Below are 15,011 nucleotides of genomic sequence, written 5' to 3'. Positions count from 1 at the left end.
CGAGGATGACCACGGCCCGGATTTGGCAGTCCTGCCGCTGTCACCAGCTCGGGACCTCGTGGGTCTGAGTGATCCAGCCCGGGCCGCGCCCTCACTCAGAGCCAAGGCTGTGAGAGCAGCTCCAGCGAGGGGGCGGGGTGGCGGCAGCAGGGCTGCTTCAGGGCCGGTGCCGGTGTCCTCAGAGCGGCGTTTTGGCACTGGGGTGGGCCGGGGCGTGGCTTTCGGCGCCACCTCTGCAAGCGGCCACCCCTCCAGAGTGGCGCGGGCAGGGGCGTGGGAAGACCTAAGTATATTTATTCCGGCCTGCGAGCGGGATGCTGGGGCTGCTCCAAGGGACCAGAAGAGCTGCCCTGTGTCCCAGAGCAGGCTGGTTCTTCTGACAGCGCTGAGAACCTGGTGCTCGCGTCTGGCCAGGTGGGGGCTGTGACTGGACTCTCAGAACACTTGTGGGAATGTGGAAATCTCTTTACCGGTGATAGGGCTCAGAGTCTGACTCAGCCGAGGATCGATGGGGTGCAGTCACGCTCAGCCGGGGACTTTGGGGGCGCAGTGTCAGGCTCAACCAGGGAGTGACAGGCGCAGTACCAGCCTCATCTGGGGGTGCTGGAAGCACTGTCTCCTGTTCCGCCAGGCGGGTATGCCCGCCCAGGAAGGGAAGGAGCCTGCCGCCTCAGCGGGGTGCGCTGGCTGGGGCCCTCTCCCGCCGGCAGTGCGTTCGGGCGCTGTTCCAGCGCGCGGCAGCGAGTGGCGCTGAGCCTCTGCTTTAGTAGCTCGCGGGGAGCGGGGCCGGCGGGAGGGGCCCGGAGGGGTCACCGCCTCCTCTGATGGCAGGCTCCTCCTCTCCCTCCGCCTCCCTCGCTCTCCACTGCCCGCCCGCCCGACCAATCCACAGTTCCCGGCCCAGCCGAGCCGGGCTGCTTGTCTGGCCGGCGGAGGCTGAGCGCGACCCTAGGGAGCCGCAGCGCCCGGCGACCAGGGACAAGAGCGACTCCTGGGACCCCACTCCGTCCCGCGCCGCCGCCTCCTCCCCTGTTGTCGCGTGGACTCTCAGGCCCGCGCCGCCCGGGCCACGATTCTCCTCCTCTTCCTCCCGGAGGGGAAGGAGCAGAGAAAGCCGAGCGGCGGCTCCGGGAGAGAGCGAGCCGAGGCCCCAGCCTCCGAGGCTCGGGGCAGGCGGAGGAGGAGGCGGAGGCGGAGGGAAGTGCGCGTCACTCTCGGGAGGAGAGTATTTCACCTCCAGGCAGAGGCTGCGGCTGCCAGTTGCGTACGAGCGGCAGCTGTGGGCTCCGGCAATCGAGTGGCTTCCTGGCCATGGAGAGGAGATCTGGACCCGAGGACGCCAGGGGCTCCTCTCCGTCTCCTTGGACCGCTGTGTAGGCACCTGAGTTAACGGACGCTAAGCGGGGTAGGGGAAGGTAAGAAGCGACTCGCTCACCCGCTCCCTGCTCCGCCTCGTTTGCTGCCCTAGGGGGCCACTGCGGGAGCGCGGACCCGGGTCTCGCCCACCTTTTCTGCTCCCGGCGGCCTGGCCGGCTTCGGCGTTGGGCATTTCTACCCAAAAGGGAAACGTCCTCCCGCCCTTCCCCCGTGCGCCTCGTTTCCCGGTTTCATCTCTGGATTAGGATTGACCCGACTCCCCAGGAGTCAGTCCCTCTCTTTAAGAAAGGGTCCTCGGGAACGGTGTCTCGATTTCTTTCCCTCCCCTCTCTCTTTTCATTACATTTACGGGGAAGGGAACAATGGACCTTTCAAAGTCGGTGCGAACAGCATTAAACTTTCTGGAGAGGGATGGGGTGAGGGGATAAACCCCACAGGAAGCCGACTACAGTGAAAGGTTGGTGGAATGTGCTTTGCAGTCCGGGTTCAGTGCGCGCGCGCTTGTGCGTTTGGGGTGATCTTTGTCTCCTTACAATTCCCCTGGGTTGGTGGGTCCTCCGCCCACCGCCCCCTGCCTCTCTTTCTGTTAGCTGAGGTAAGGTGAGGCTTTAAAATCGCTTACAGCTTCCTTTAAATCTGGGGAATAGCCTTAGCCCTGGACCCTATTCTCAGCTTTTCTCTGCAGAGTTGGGAGATTCTGGTAAAGGAGGGGGGCCCACTCTGAGGACCTAGAGTGCTGCTGTTAATAGCACTAGTGGCTACACCCTTAGCGATAAAACCAAGGTCCTGAATTCCCTGGATGCTCTCTGCTGAGGGTTGATGAGTGTCACTAGACCTCGCCCTGGAGCGGAAACAGCTCACTTACATTCTCCGCAGAAGGTTAGGAAAACAGACTTTGATATATATCTCCTTTTATCAGCAGTTGGGGTTAAGGATAGACTGCCTAATAATTTTTAAAACTTCCATTGTGCACGTGAGCTACTCACTGCCTTGAGTTCCCTCCCCTTGATTCAGTGTGACAGAGTGATGCGCTGCTGCACAGTTGCGTGTGTTCAGATGTGCTGCTCTTCCCGGTAAAAAGTGGGAAGAATTTAGAGAGAGGGGAAAGCGTAGAGGCTTCACCTGAACTCAGCGAGGCCTGACTCCCCAGAGCAGCCAGGCAAATCTGTTGGAAATGGCTCAGTGTTAAAAAACACATTTAAAATGGTTAGCCTTATCTTTTTTTGGTTGGCTAGAATGGAGCTACTGTTTATTTGACCCTTGAAGGACGCTTGTTCTTTTCAGAATTGGTCTGGGTATCATACTGTGGTTGTGTGTCTTTGATTACCTGTACAAAAGGTTCTTTTTAGTTTGCATTTCTGGGCAAAACAGAAGAATGTGCAGTAGGCACGTCCTCTGCTTAGTAAACATTGGGTAGCACTTGAGAGTGCTTTCTTCTTCACACTGAAATGACTCCCCCCAGCTTCTGTGTACCTGCATTAGAGGATAATTTGGGTGGAACTGGAAATATATCTTCTGGCTTTCTGTTCAGTCCTCCTGACTCTGTTTTGTCTGATGTATGTGTGCTTAAAGGCTCAGAAAACTAAGATTAGAAGTGAATTCTGAGTCATCACCTGTTCTTTTAAACCTGTGAATGAGATAGTGAGCCGAGGACTGGCCTGTGTGTGGACAGGGAAATAGAATCTGTAAATTCTTACATGGTGCTTATCTGGGTATTCTGTGTCACAGTTAATTATTTGAGTAGTCACCTTCCTTGATCTAGTCTGTAACCAGTGACTTTCTAGAAGTGTCAGATTCGTAACAGGAAACCAGAATGGGGCAACACTTCAGCCATGGTCTAATAGGCCTAATCAATGCTGTCCTCAAACTGCTATCAAGAAAAGACAAACTGGAGGGTAATGTAGTCTTGTGGGCCATTATCTTGAAGTTGACAGGGTACTACTTACAGCTACATGCTTTGGGCGTTTCTGAAATTGAGAAAGACAAACCACATTTTAGAAAGAGGAAACTTAGGCCGGGCACGGTGGCTCACGCCTGTAATCCCAGCACTTTGGGAGGCCGAGGCAGGTGGATCACCTGAGGTCAGGAGTTCTAGACCAGCCTGACCAACATGGTGAAACCCTGTCTCTACTAAAAATACAAAAAATTAGCCAGGCGGGGTGGCGCACGCCTGTAATCCCAGATACTTGGGAAGCTGAGGAAGGAGAATCGCTTGAACCTGGAGGTGGAGGTTGCAGTGAGTCGAGATGGTGCCACTGCACTCCAACGTGGGGCGACAGGACCGAGACTCCATCTAAAAAAAAAAAAAAAAGAAAAAGGAAAGAAAGCAAAGAAGAAACTTAATAATCACTACCAAATTCATGGTCTTAGACTCACATGGAGTGCTGTATGTAAATGTGTGTATTGTAATGTGTGCTCTAAAATACGTATGAGCATTGCATCATTCACCTACCCACCATTCGTTCAGCTAGCACTTATTAATCACCCATTGTGGTCCAGACCCTCTGGAAGCAATAGCAACACCTGCTTTGTGGAGCATTCATGTTGGCAAAGAGAAGGAGTTAAAGTGGTTGCAACCAGGGAGGCCACAGGGATTGAAGATACCTATGTCGTTTGAAACTAGAGAGATGACAGTCTCTGCTATTGAAGAAATGAGCCTAGTCAGGGACATAAGGAAATGAACAATCAGAAGATCCAATAAGTGCACGTCTGGGAGAATTATGCATAGCATGCTCTAAGAAGCCAGAGAAGGAACAGATTGGGGGTGGGGGAGCAATTTTGTGAGAAATACAATTTATTAAATCAGACAGAATAGTAGGGACTGAAAACTAGTGTCAGAAGTGTTATCTTAAAATAGTGAAGATTGGAGGACTTGAAGTCAGACTTGGATTTAAAACAAGGCTCTGACAGTTGCTAAACATTTGCTGTTGGGCAAATCCCCTGATCCTTCCACGTTGTTTCTTCACCTGAAAAAGGAGTTTTAAAATGCTTTATGGGAATGTTTTAGGGATTACATTTGAGTAAGTTTGCTATGTATTAATATATGATAAAGTACTATACAAGCTAATGCTGTCTGGTATCAAAAGGTACTTTCAAAAGTTTTTTAACGCTCTGCATAGATATAAATCATAGCTTAATCAATCAGGTCTCAGCTACAGATTTTCATTATATTGGCCCTTTCCAGAATGATCTGAATCCCATCTTGAAAGCAAGTCTTTACACTTTTAAGCTAGCTACTGTCGTATGGTATTGCTCTCTTGTCCAGACTTCTTCCCATCCCAGCCACAGGAAATCTTTTCATTTCGTTTGGATTGTGAGCATTAGTTAGAAGAATGGGCTGTCTAGTACAGTACATCAATTGAAAGGGTCTTGTCTGGTTTTGTACGGTGACATCCATTCTCCTCTCTGCCTCCCAAGCCACGCTAGCCCTTCTGCTTTCCTCTCTCTCAACATGATGAATATGGAAAAGGAAAAAAAAAAAAAAAAAAAGAAAAGCTATGCATCTGCCTTTTTGAGAGAATGAAAATCCCCGTTACTAGTTTTCTCCATTTGTAAAGAGGTATAATTTTCAGCTAGATTGTTAAAGTCTATTCTCTCAATGGCAGCAGCTGCTGTCTAGGCGAAACTTGAATCTGTAAGCAATACTCGCTTTAGTTCTCCACTTGAAATGAACTTAAGCCCATCTGACATTTTAATAAATTGCCTTTGATAGAAATCCAAACTCAGATATTTAAAACTATCAAGTGAACTGTGCCCTTTTGCCAGGGGAGGGGTGCGGAGGGGGACAATGAATGTAAATCAGTTTTCTGGACACTGCTACATATGTTGAATCTTAGCATGTAGCTTGAAGGGACCTTAAAGATAATATTAAAACAAGGAAGTTGGGACCCAGAGAGGCTAAATAATTAGGTAAGGTCATATAGTAAATTAACAGCCAAGCAGGGACAACAACTCCTTTGTCCCTGTTTCCAGTCAGTACTTTTTTTTTTTTTCTTTCTCAGATATATTATTTTATTCCTGTTTGGCTTTGTTAGCAATTTAATTAGTTTAATGGTCAGATATTTTGCATTTGGGCTTTGAAACTCATTGCACTCAGGTTTAAGGCAGACACTATGTGTGTTTTTTCATTCCCTACTACTTACACATGATGGTGGGGTGATGTTACTTGTAACAAATTTCTGTGAAATAAGGAACTAAGTGTAAAAATAACATTAGTTTTACTTGTATTTTCTATAAACAGGATGAAGATTTAAAGTACTGTAGATGTGCACATAAGAAGCAAGTTTCTGGAAACCCTGTTCAGATTTGAGTTGTGAATCAGAATAAAAGCATACTAGAATATGTTTGCATGTTCTTTTTTTTCTTCTTCAAAACTTATGGCTGTAGGTCCTGTTTGCTTGTTCTTTTGTTTTCCTGGTACTTGCTTTGGGAAGACTTTAATGTTGGTTGTCAGGAACTATGTTCAGCAACTATTTTATTGCATTCCTAGGATGTGCAAGGCACTGTACTGGTGGCTGTGAGCAATACAAAGATAAATGAAGCATAGGGTTTTTATTAAAATGTCTTTAAAAATAAGTGAAACAGACTCATAAACTATGTATGTCTTAAAACACAGAATTGCTGTCTCCCAACAAATCAGTCCTTTGATCTATCAGGCAAATCCGCTTTGAAACTGTTATTATTAGGCCAACCTAGTAACCAGATTTGTAACAAGGCATTTATTTTCATTACATGGTGATGAGTGATAAACCATTTTACCTTTGTCATATCAAGGGTCCATTGTAGTTTGAACAAGAAGTTCCACAATATTTGATAAGAATTTTATGTTATGGAAAGTTTGCTCGGTAGAGAATGTGGCACTCTTAACCCTAATATTTTTTAATAAGGCTTTACCACTGGTTAGAAGTGTCATTAGGATGTTGTTCCCTGAAAAAGTTGAAATTTAAGACAATCCATATTGACCCCATGAGAAAAGAATTGACCTCTGACTGAGTTTCATGTAAGTGTCTTAAAACGTATGAATATCTGCCACAAATTTAATGTCGTGGTCAGGTCAGATTAAGTCCCCCTCCAGTGTGAAATTGTTATCGATTTAGGGGCTCTTACTTAATTATTGGTGTGCTCTTTGGAGACTGCAAGCCTTCCGTTGTCCTAATGGTCTGCGTAGTGGTGATTCACTTCCCTGAAGAATGAGTCATTTTTTCGCATACAATAAAGTTTGGAAAATTAATTATTAACATTTTAGGAATGGGAAAGATTTAGTTTAACACAGGAACATATGCCTGATTCCCGTTTCGGGAGGAATTAGAAAAATGAGTTCTTGAGTTTTTCTCTTTTTTTAAGTTATGGTTTGAAAAAACATATAACATTAAAAAATTATATTTTTTTGAGACAGGGGTCTCACTCAGGGGTCACCCAGGATGGAGTGCATTGGTGTGATCACAGCTCACTGCAGCCTCTATCTCCCGGGCTCAAGCTATCTTTCCACGTCTCAGCCTTCTAAGTAGCTGGGACTACAGGCATGCACCACCATGCCCAGCTAATCTTTATATATATATATATTTTTTGTACAGACAGGATTTCACCATGTTGCCCAGGGTGGTCTTGAACTCCTGGCCTCAGTCTCCCAAAGGGATTACAGGTGTGAGCCACTGCACCCGTACTAACATTGCTTTTTAATGCCACCAGTGCTACCACTATAAAATCAACTTTATATGGGGATTTGAAAAATATGATACTTGAGCTGGGCTTGGCCGACTCTGAGGTTGGCTTTAACCTTCAAGTGTTTCTTCTTGCCTCCTGTTAGTGCTTGCGGCACTTGGGCTTGTCATATAGCCCCTGTTTGCCTGTTGTGCTGCTGCTAACCAGTTTTTTGTTTGTTTGTTTGTTTGTTTGTTTGGCGATGGGGCTGATGTGGGGTCTTAGGTTACCTAGGCTGGAGTGCAGTGGCTCTATAGTAGTCCTAGCACACTATAGCCTTGAACTCCTGGGCTCAAGCCATCCAACTGCCTCAGCCTCTAAGTAGATGGGACTACAGGTGCACATCATTGTGCCCCTCTTCCTAGCCACAGTGTATTCCTATTCGGCTAAGTGAAGTCCAGCCGCCACTCTAGTGCTGAGTAATTACTTGTTCATTAGAAATTCTGCCTTTTGACTCTGTAGCACCCTTGAGTCTTGAGGAACGTAGAGGAAACTGTTGAGAATGGGTAATATGGTCCTTTTGTGTGGCCTAGGTTTCACATGCCCTAGGACGAGAGGGACTATGACTGTTTTGTATTCTGGCCTGGAACTCACCTGCAGGTGACACCCTTTCAAAGAATATGAAAGACTTCTGTAGTCTGTCACCCTCCCCCACCCCCATACTTTTTGGTCACTATGGGGCAATGTGTTGTCATTTTAATGGCGGAGTTCAGTGGTAGACTTTAGCTTACACATGCAGAATAAGAAAGAGATTAGTAATTGTCTGATGGTGCACATTTGGGTGAGTAAATTTGCCGGGGTTTTAGAAAATTAAACTCTATTCCATTCATAGGTATTTGATAAACTCAAGCAATCACCTCCTCAGCCCACTTTCTTTGCCTCAACGTTCAGTTTAATTACCTGTTTACTTGTGTTGTCTCCCTACTCTTTCTCCCCCCAAATGCTGGGCTGTGAGCTTCTTGAAAGTATGAACCATGTTTATTATTATTATTTTTTTGTACTATTGGCTCTCCAGTGTCTGGCAGAGTCCTTTTCTCATAAGAGATGCTCAAAACTGAACTTGTTCCCTGTTTGAAAAGGCTTTATTCCAAGTGGTTAAAGTTATATTAAAAATAGGCTATGTGTTACAGTTGAAAGAAATAGTACACTTGGGTTCTGGTCCTGGCCCTGCCATTGACAGAAACTTTGCTATGACGCTGGATTGAACAGCCCTGGATTATTTCAGTCTGGGCATCTCATTATTCATCTGAAATATTTCTAGTGTGAAAGGCACATCAAAACATACTCCTTCTGTTTCCTATTGTCATTGCATTTTGGTATCTGTAAGTCACTAGATCATGAACTTCGGCGGGTCTTTGCTTGTTTTTCAAACACATCCCTGTTGTCTTTTCATTTTTCCCACCTTTCAACATTTTACAAACATAACTTTCTTGGCTTTTTCTTCTTGAGGAGTGTTTTAATGCATTGTCTATGGCCCTCTGCAGATCATGCAGCCCACAGGCAGTTCTGCCCTTTGCTATAACCTTAATTAAATCAGCCTCCCTCGGGACAGACTTCGGCTTTGGTTCTTTCTTTGGAAGGCCAGCTGCAAGGCTGGTGACGCGCCTGCACTCGCCATTGTGTGCCTCTGCACTGCCATCCGTCACTGCCAGCAGGTTGGAAGCCTCTCTTGAATCTTCTCAGCCAGTTGAGAACAAGGGCGAAGGGGGGATGGTCTAGGATCACTGGGAAGGAAGGGAGAAAAGAGAACAGCTTTTCAATAAAAAGAATTAAGGAGAGAAAGAAATCTGAGAAATAATAATCGGAAAAAAGGAAACCGAGGGGAATAGAGAATGACTGGTAGGTACAATGACTTTTTACCCTTGTTTTCTAATGTTCCGGATTGAAGAACAATCTAGCTTTCTGCAGTTTATCTCCTAGGTCTTTACTTCCACCTAGAGGCCTATGTACTTTGCTCTCTTTTTATTTTTATTTTGGGTTGCTCAAAGAGTGTTAGCTATTCTTAATTGTTACCCTTCCTCCCCGCTTGATGTGTAGTAGGTCTGCAGTTTTTCCCTTGCATGCTTTTCTTTTTTTGGCCACGATAATGCATTTTAACCTTTTGGCCATATTAGCCATATTGGCTTTAGGGTGTAGCATTACTTCTCAGAGACTTGTTTGACATCGTTGGATCAAGATAGGATTAATTAGTGTATCTGGGATCAGAAAAATTGGACAGCTGCCTCCTTTACCTTGCATAAATGACAGAAACATAAGAATGAAATTTGAATATTTCTTTCAAGTCATTTATTTCACTTTAAAATTAAGAAGTTTTAGTTGGTTCACTTTGGGCATTAAACATTATACATAGAGGCTCTTTGTTTTGAGGGGTTCATATTTTAACAGGAGAGTCCAGTGTGGTTTGCCAAGGATATGTCCACTTTAGTGAAACTGTAGCTGAGTTGCTAATCTGAATTCCTTAAATACAGACCATAGACATTTATTATTTTGTTATTATTAGGGTAAGCAGACTCAGTATTTATAGTTAATTTTTGTTTTTCCAGAGATGTATTTCCTAACTATAGTTTTTTTTTAATAGCAGTTTTCTAGCAAAAACACTATAGCTTAATACAAAAGTAAATTTTTTTTTTTTTTTTTTTTTAGACGGAGTTTCACTCTTGTTGCCCAGGCTGGAGTGTAATGGCGTGATCTTGGCTCACCGCAACCTCCGCCTCCTGGGTTCAAGCAATTATCCTGCCTCAACCTCCCGAGTAGCTAGGATTACAGGCATGCGCCACCACACCCAGCTAATTTTTTGTGTGTTTTCTGTAGAGATGGCGGTTTCTCCATGTTGGTCAGGCTAGTCTCGAACTCCCGACCTCAGGTGATCCACCCGCCTTGGCGTCCCAAAGTGCTGGGATTACAGGCATGAGCCACTGAGCCCGGCCTATAAAATTAAATTTTTAAGCAGGAAAAATAAATCTTTCAACTTTAAATAATACTTATTCTAATTCAAAAGCCTAGTATCATTTTTTTTTTTTTCAGTAAATTTAGTCTTTTTAGGACTATAGGTTTGAAATATTCTGAAGAAAATAAAAATACTTCACCCCAATATATGGCTCCCTGGTAAAATGAGTATTTTAAATTAAAAGGCTTTAGAGATCAAAAAGTTCCTGGAGAGACTTTTCCCCTATCTACAGAGATAGGACTGACACCCCCCATCCCCCCATCCCCCAACAAAGAGAACAATTATCCCTGCTTCTTTCCCTGTTATTTCATTATCCATTGCAGAAAGGACCAAAAATCTCTCCATACCTGAACAGACCCTATTCAAGATAAAGACTACCTCCACAGATCATTTAAATTCCAAAAAGAACTATTGAGAAGTTAATTTCTGTTTCCCCATCCAATCATTCTCTCTGGTTATCATTTATTCCCTCAATAGAATTCCTCCTCTTCTCCTTCCCGTAACCTGTTTTACCAGGATCCAAGCTCTCATTCTCCCTGTAACCTCAGGATGTCGTATAAACTTCTGTGCCTCTTTGGGAAGTTGGGTTTTCCTTCTGAAGGCTCCCATGCTCACACATTAAATATACCTTTTCTCCTGTGAATCAAACTGTCTTATGTCAGTGATTTTAGTGAACTTTTAGGGAGCCAGAAGCCTATGACCCCCACAGTTTCTTATGCTTTCGCTGTATTGTATTTTAATAGGTTTTTGGGGCAGGGAAGAGTTTTGTTGTTGTTGTTGTTGTTTTTTTTTCTTTGAGGAAGGTCATAATCTGAGCGGTGCATAGTGTGAATCTAGCAGTCTGGTGTATACAGATGTTTATTGTAACAATAGCTTAACTTGGGAATATCGCTCATATGTGTCTAAACTGATCCAATAGATAAAGCAGGTAGGGATATATATAAACAATTAGGGGTTCTCAGTCCCTTGTCCTTTCCCTTCATAGGGAGAGGTTTATAATTAAGAGTTGGTGCATTTCCCTTCTACATCTGAACATTGACCTGGCTACAATCTGCTTAATAAAAGTAAATAAGGATCTGTGTAAGTAAACTAACTGTGCAGAGGATCTTATTTCTTGGAAACATGCCAAACAGTTGCAGGTGATTGTGACTCATACTGATTTTTGAGAGTTGAAGGAAAAAGACAAAAGGGCTGTGACAAGGGCAAAGTAATAATGGAGAATGCGCCTTGTGGGACAGTGTGAAGGCATGTCCTGTGGAAGATGTTCTATTTTAGGAAATCAAAATATTTTACCTCCAAATATATTTTTTTGATATATTTTGAGATGGCTGTTGGAGGATCAGCAAACAGAAGTCGCCCTGCAAAGCGGTCTTTAGTGGGGAAAATTTGCATCTGTAGAAAATATGCATTAATGCAGCCAGGCTTTCTCTTGTCCGGATCTAGGAAGGATTAAGTCTGACATCTTACAGATCTGAAAGAGACATTTGCCGTCTCTGCTTTCTGAGGGGTGCTACCTGTGAGGTTCATCTACATAACAAGACCACTTTTGCCAGCCAAGCCTCCTCGCATAACCTGTCTTGCAGCTAAAACCTGATTTACTACTGTAACCTGGTTTTGGCCGTGCTCTGAGCCTGCATTCTTTCTCCAGTTTCTAGAAGGTATATACACACTTCTGTACCCCACCAGGGGGTTGGGTGTTCATTCTGAAGGCTCTCCTGTATAACACGTTAAATAAAGTTGTGTGTCTTTTCCCCTATTGATCTGGCTTTTGTGAGTTGACTTTTCAGTGAACCTTCAAGATGGCCAAGGTCCCTGGCCCCACGCCTGTTTAGAGGTCTAAGGGTTTTCAATTCTTTGAGAGTATGCTGATACACAATCGAGCAGATCTCTGAGTGAAAATTGACTTAATTGTTTCAACCATCTGTCCGTTTTCTCCTAAATAGCTGTATGTATAAACCTAGCATTTATGTTGAATTCTTTGCAGTGGTTGTTTTTTTTTTTTAAAAAATGTATATTGTGTGCTCTGGGAATAGAATATGTAATATATTATATTCTGCTAAACTACATATAAAAAGATTCCTCCCTACCCAAACTCTGTGTTTCAACCTTTGTATTTGAAAACCTTTATAATAGCTATTTAAGTACACAATCTTCTTGAGAACATTGGTCACACTTAAATATTTATTTGAAACTTGGGGAATGAGAGGATCTAAAAAGTCTACTTTGCTAAGGTTATTTTCTTATTGAACACTTTTTAATGTACAAGGTATTTATTGAGCTCACTGTTTGTCAATGGACATAATCTGAATCTAAAACAAAACTAAATGAAACAGCCTAATCCTGCTTCCCCTCAAACCAAACCAAACCAAACCAAACCAGAAGATCTAAATGGTGATCCCTGATAGTTATTCTTTGTTGTGTTCTTCTCCTGAAAGTAGGAGATTGTGCAATTATTAATTGAAAATTCAAGGCAGTTAGAATCTGGTTAAATATTTTATTAGGTCAGAAGTACAAATAATTATAGTAGCATCTGTTTTCATGATAATTCATGCTCATTCCTCTTTTTACTTTTTGCTGCATGTTTTTACTTTTTGGATATACTAGTGAATATGTTAGAAAGAGCTTCCAAGATCTTAGTAAAAGAAAAACTGTTCTTAGCCAAATTTTGGCCAGTTGTACTGAAACTCTCGGAAAGCAAAAATTGTGACTTGACCCTTAGGTTGAATATTGTTTAAAAAATTACGTCCTTGATCAAAAAAGAACCGACTTGATTAGATCGTGCCAACTTCTTGGCTATTCCCACAAGCCTGAATCTTCCATTCAAAAATTAGTTCTCTTAAAAAGCCTTGGCGTGATTTGAAAGAGCTTAAATGAATCAAAAGTATTGTATTTTCATTAGTTGTTCAATATGAGGGGTTGATGGGACCAATATGCATTTCTTGGACTGTGTGGCTGTGGGACCTTCTCTGCACTGGGTTGGAAGGGCTAGATTATTTGGGGGACTGATGAACTAGCCTAGGGGGCAAGTGTCCTCAACCACCATGTAAGTGATAAGTACCTTTGTCTTGCATATTAACATCTCAGCAGCTGAAAGAACATTAAAAGCCCTTTTAAAGAGCTCCTACTAGTTTTGAACTGCTGCCGCTTTCTCTGTATTGAGAAGCCTTTCTCTTTGATCACAGCATTTAATGGCTGTCAACATAACAATATAAAGTGAAGTGGAATGTTTCTTTTTTTCTGTGTGCCTACTGCATTTCATAATGTGTAGTTAAATCTATTACAAAATATTGTGAAAGGTTGAATTTATCTAGGTAGTTTGCTGTTCTTTATCTTTAGAATTGCTTCCTGCAGTTGTTAATAATACCTTTTAGTCCCCTATTAGTTTTCATACTAGAATTGCATTTTATAAAAATTAACACATAGACTTTTTTTGCTTTAAGTAGTATTGTTCTCAATTTTCTCCTGAATCAGAGAAACTGATATAGAAATTAGTCAAATTTCCCAGAGCCTCAAGGATGTCAAACAAGGATTAAATAGGAAGTTTCTTTGCGTGTGTGTGTGTGTGTGTGTGTGTGTGTGTGTGTGTGTGAGAGAGAGAGAGAGAGAGGAGAGAGAGAGAGAGGAATCTGTAGTTCAAGAGATTCTTTGGGAGTATGCTTACACAAAACCAAATTGATTTCTGAATGAAAGTGGACTTAATGTTTCCAACCATTTGTTTGTCTCCTCCCCAATAAGTATATATGTGTGTGTATATGTATGTATATATACGTGTGTGTGTGTGTGTGTGTGTATGTAGCATTTTCGCCTAATTCCTTGGCAGGAATTTGTGATCTAAATTCAACAATCATCTGTTGAGTATCTACTATATGTAAACTTTTGCAAGAATACCAATCACTCCTGGTCTCAAGAGGCTTATGGTCTGCTGCAGATGGACAAGTACATACATTAACTGAAACATAAGGCAAAAAGTAAGATGATCCTGTAAGAGGTTTGTTTTTTTTTTTTTTTTTGAGATAGTCTTGGTGTGTTGCCCAGGTTGGAGTACAGTGCTATAGTCAAAGTTTGTCGTAGCTTTCGCCTCCCAGGCTCAAGTAGTGATCCTCATGCCCCAGTCTCGTGAGTAGCTAGGACTAAAGGCACATGCCACCGTGCCCAGTTAATTTTTTTGTTTTTTAGTAGAGATGATAGTCTCACTATGTGCCCAGGATAGCCTTGAACTCCTGCGCTCAAGCGATCCTCCTGCCTCAGCCTCTCAAAGTATGGGGATTACAAGTGTGAGTCGTGCCCTGCTAATTTATGGAAACTTGAGAAGGGTTCATGGATGAAATAGTGCAGTGTTTGAAAGCATTAAATGAGAATAGCTCAATTGTATTAAAATTATGCCTCTCCTTTTTTGTTTTTGTTTTTGTTTTAAGAGAGTCTTGCTCTGTCGCCCAGGCTGGGCTGCAGTGGTTCATTCATGGCTCGCTGAAGCCTTGAACTACTGGGCTCACGCAATCCTCCTGCCTCAGCCTCTTGAGTAGCTAGGGCTACAGGCATTGAACCACCACACCCAGCTAGTTTAATTTTTTATTTTAATTTTTAATTTTTTTTACGTAGAGACAGGGTGTCTCACTGGGTTCCCAGGATGGTCTTGAATTCCTGGCCTCAAGCAGTCCTCCCACATTGACCACCCAAAGCACTGAGATTACAGGTGTGAGCCACTTTGCTTGGCCAAAATCATGCCTCTTTTTATAGGTTAAAAAAAAAAGTGTGATTTCCTTTAATGTTACTGAAATCTCAAAATAATTGCTTTCTGTGTTTAGTTACTGTAATTTATTACCAAATAGAGTGTATACTCTTACCAAATATACAAGTCTCTCCCACTTTGAACTGCTTTTGAGGTAATATACCAGTTTTTTTTTTTCCAAGAGAAGAATTTAATTTAAAATAACAGTGAGTTTTTAAGGTATCTTTTTGTGGGGGCAACTGAGAATTAGACAACAGC

At 43.1% G+C, this 15,011-nt stretch overlaps 1 protein-coding gene across 4 annotated transcripts in view; it reads left to right on the top strand.

Moving 5' to 3' along the window:
- Nucleotides 1–319: 319 nt before the first annotated feature.
- The window catches only part of CEMIP2 (cell migration inducing hyaluronidase 2), an 87,233-nt gene continuing 72,541 nt past the window's right edge, over nucleotides 320–15,011 (top strand). For 2 of the 4 annotated variants that reach the window (XM_005581919.4, XM_005581918.3), the window contains exon 1: nucleotides 891–1,415. The gene's annotated coding sequence lies outside the window, so the exon portion shown is untranslated. Of the gene's footprint in view, nucleotides 415–890; nucleotides 1,416–8,762; nucleotides 8,917–15,011 lie in introns of those variants that run through there. The other 2 variants (XM_015437275.3, XM_074017648.1) reach the window with 2 other exon arrangements.

This window comes from Macaca fascicularis, chromosome 15 (genome assembly GCF_037993035.2).
Source record: "Macaca fascicularis isolate 582-1 chromosome 15, T2T-MFA8v1.1".
NCBI classification, from domain to species: Eukaryota; Metazoa; Chordata; class Mammalia; order Primates; family Cercopithecidae; genus Macaca; species Macaca fascicularis.
This window is presented reverse-complemented; position numbering and strand designations above follow the sequence as displayed.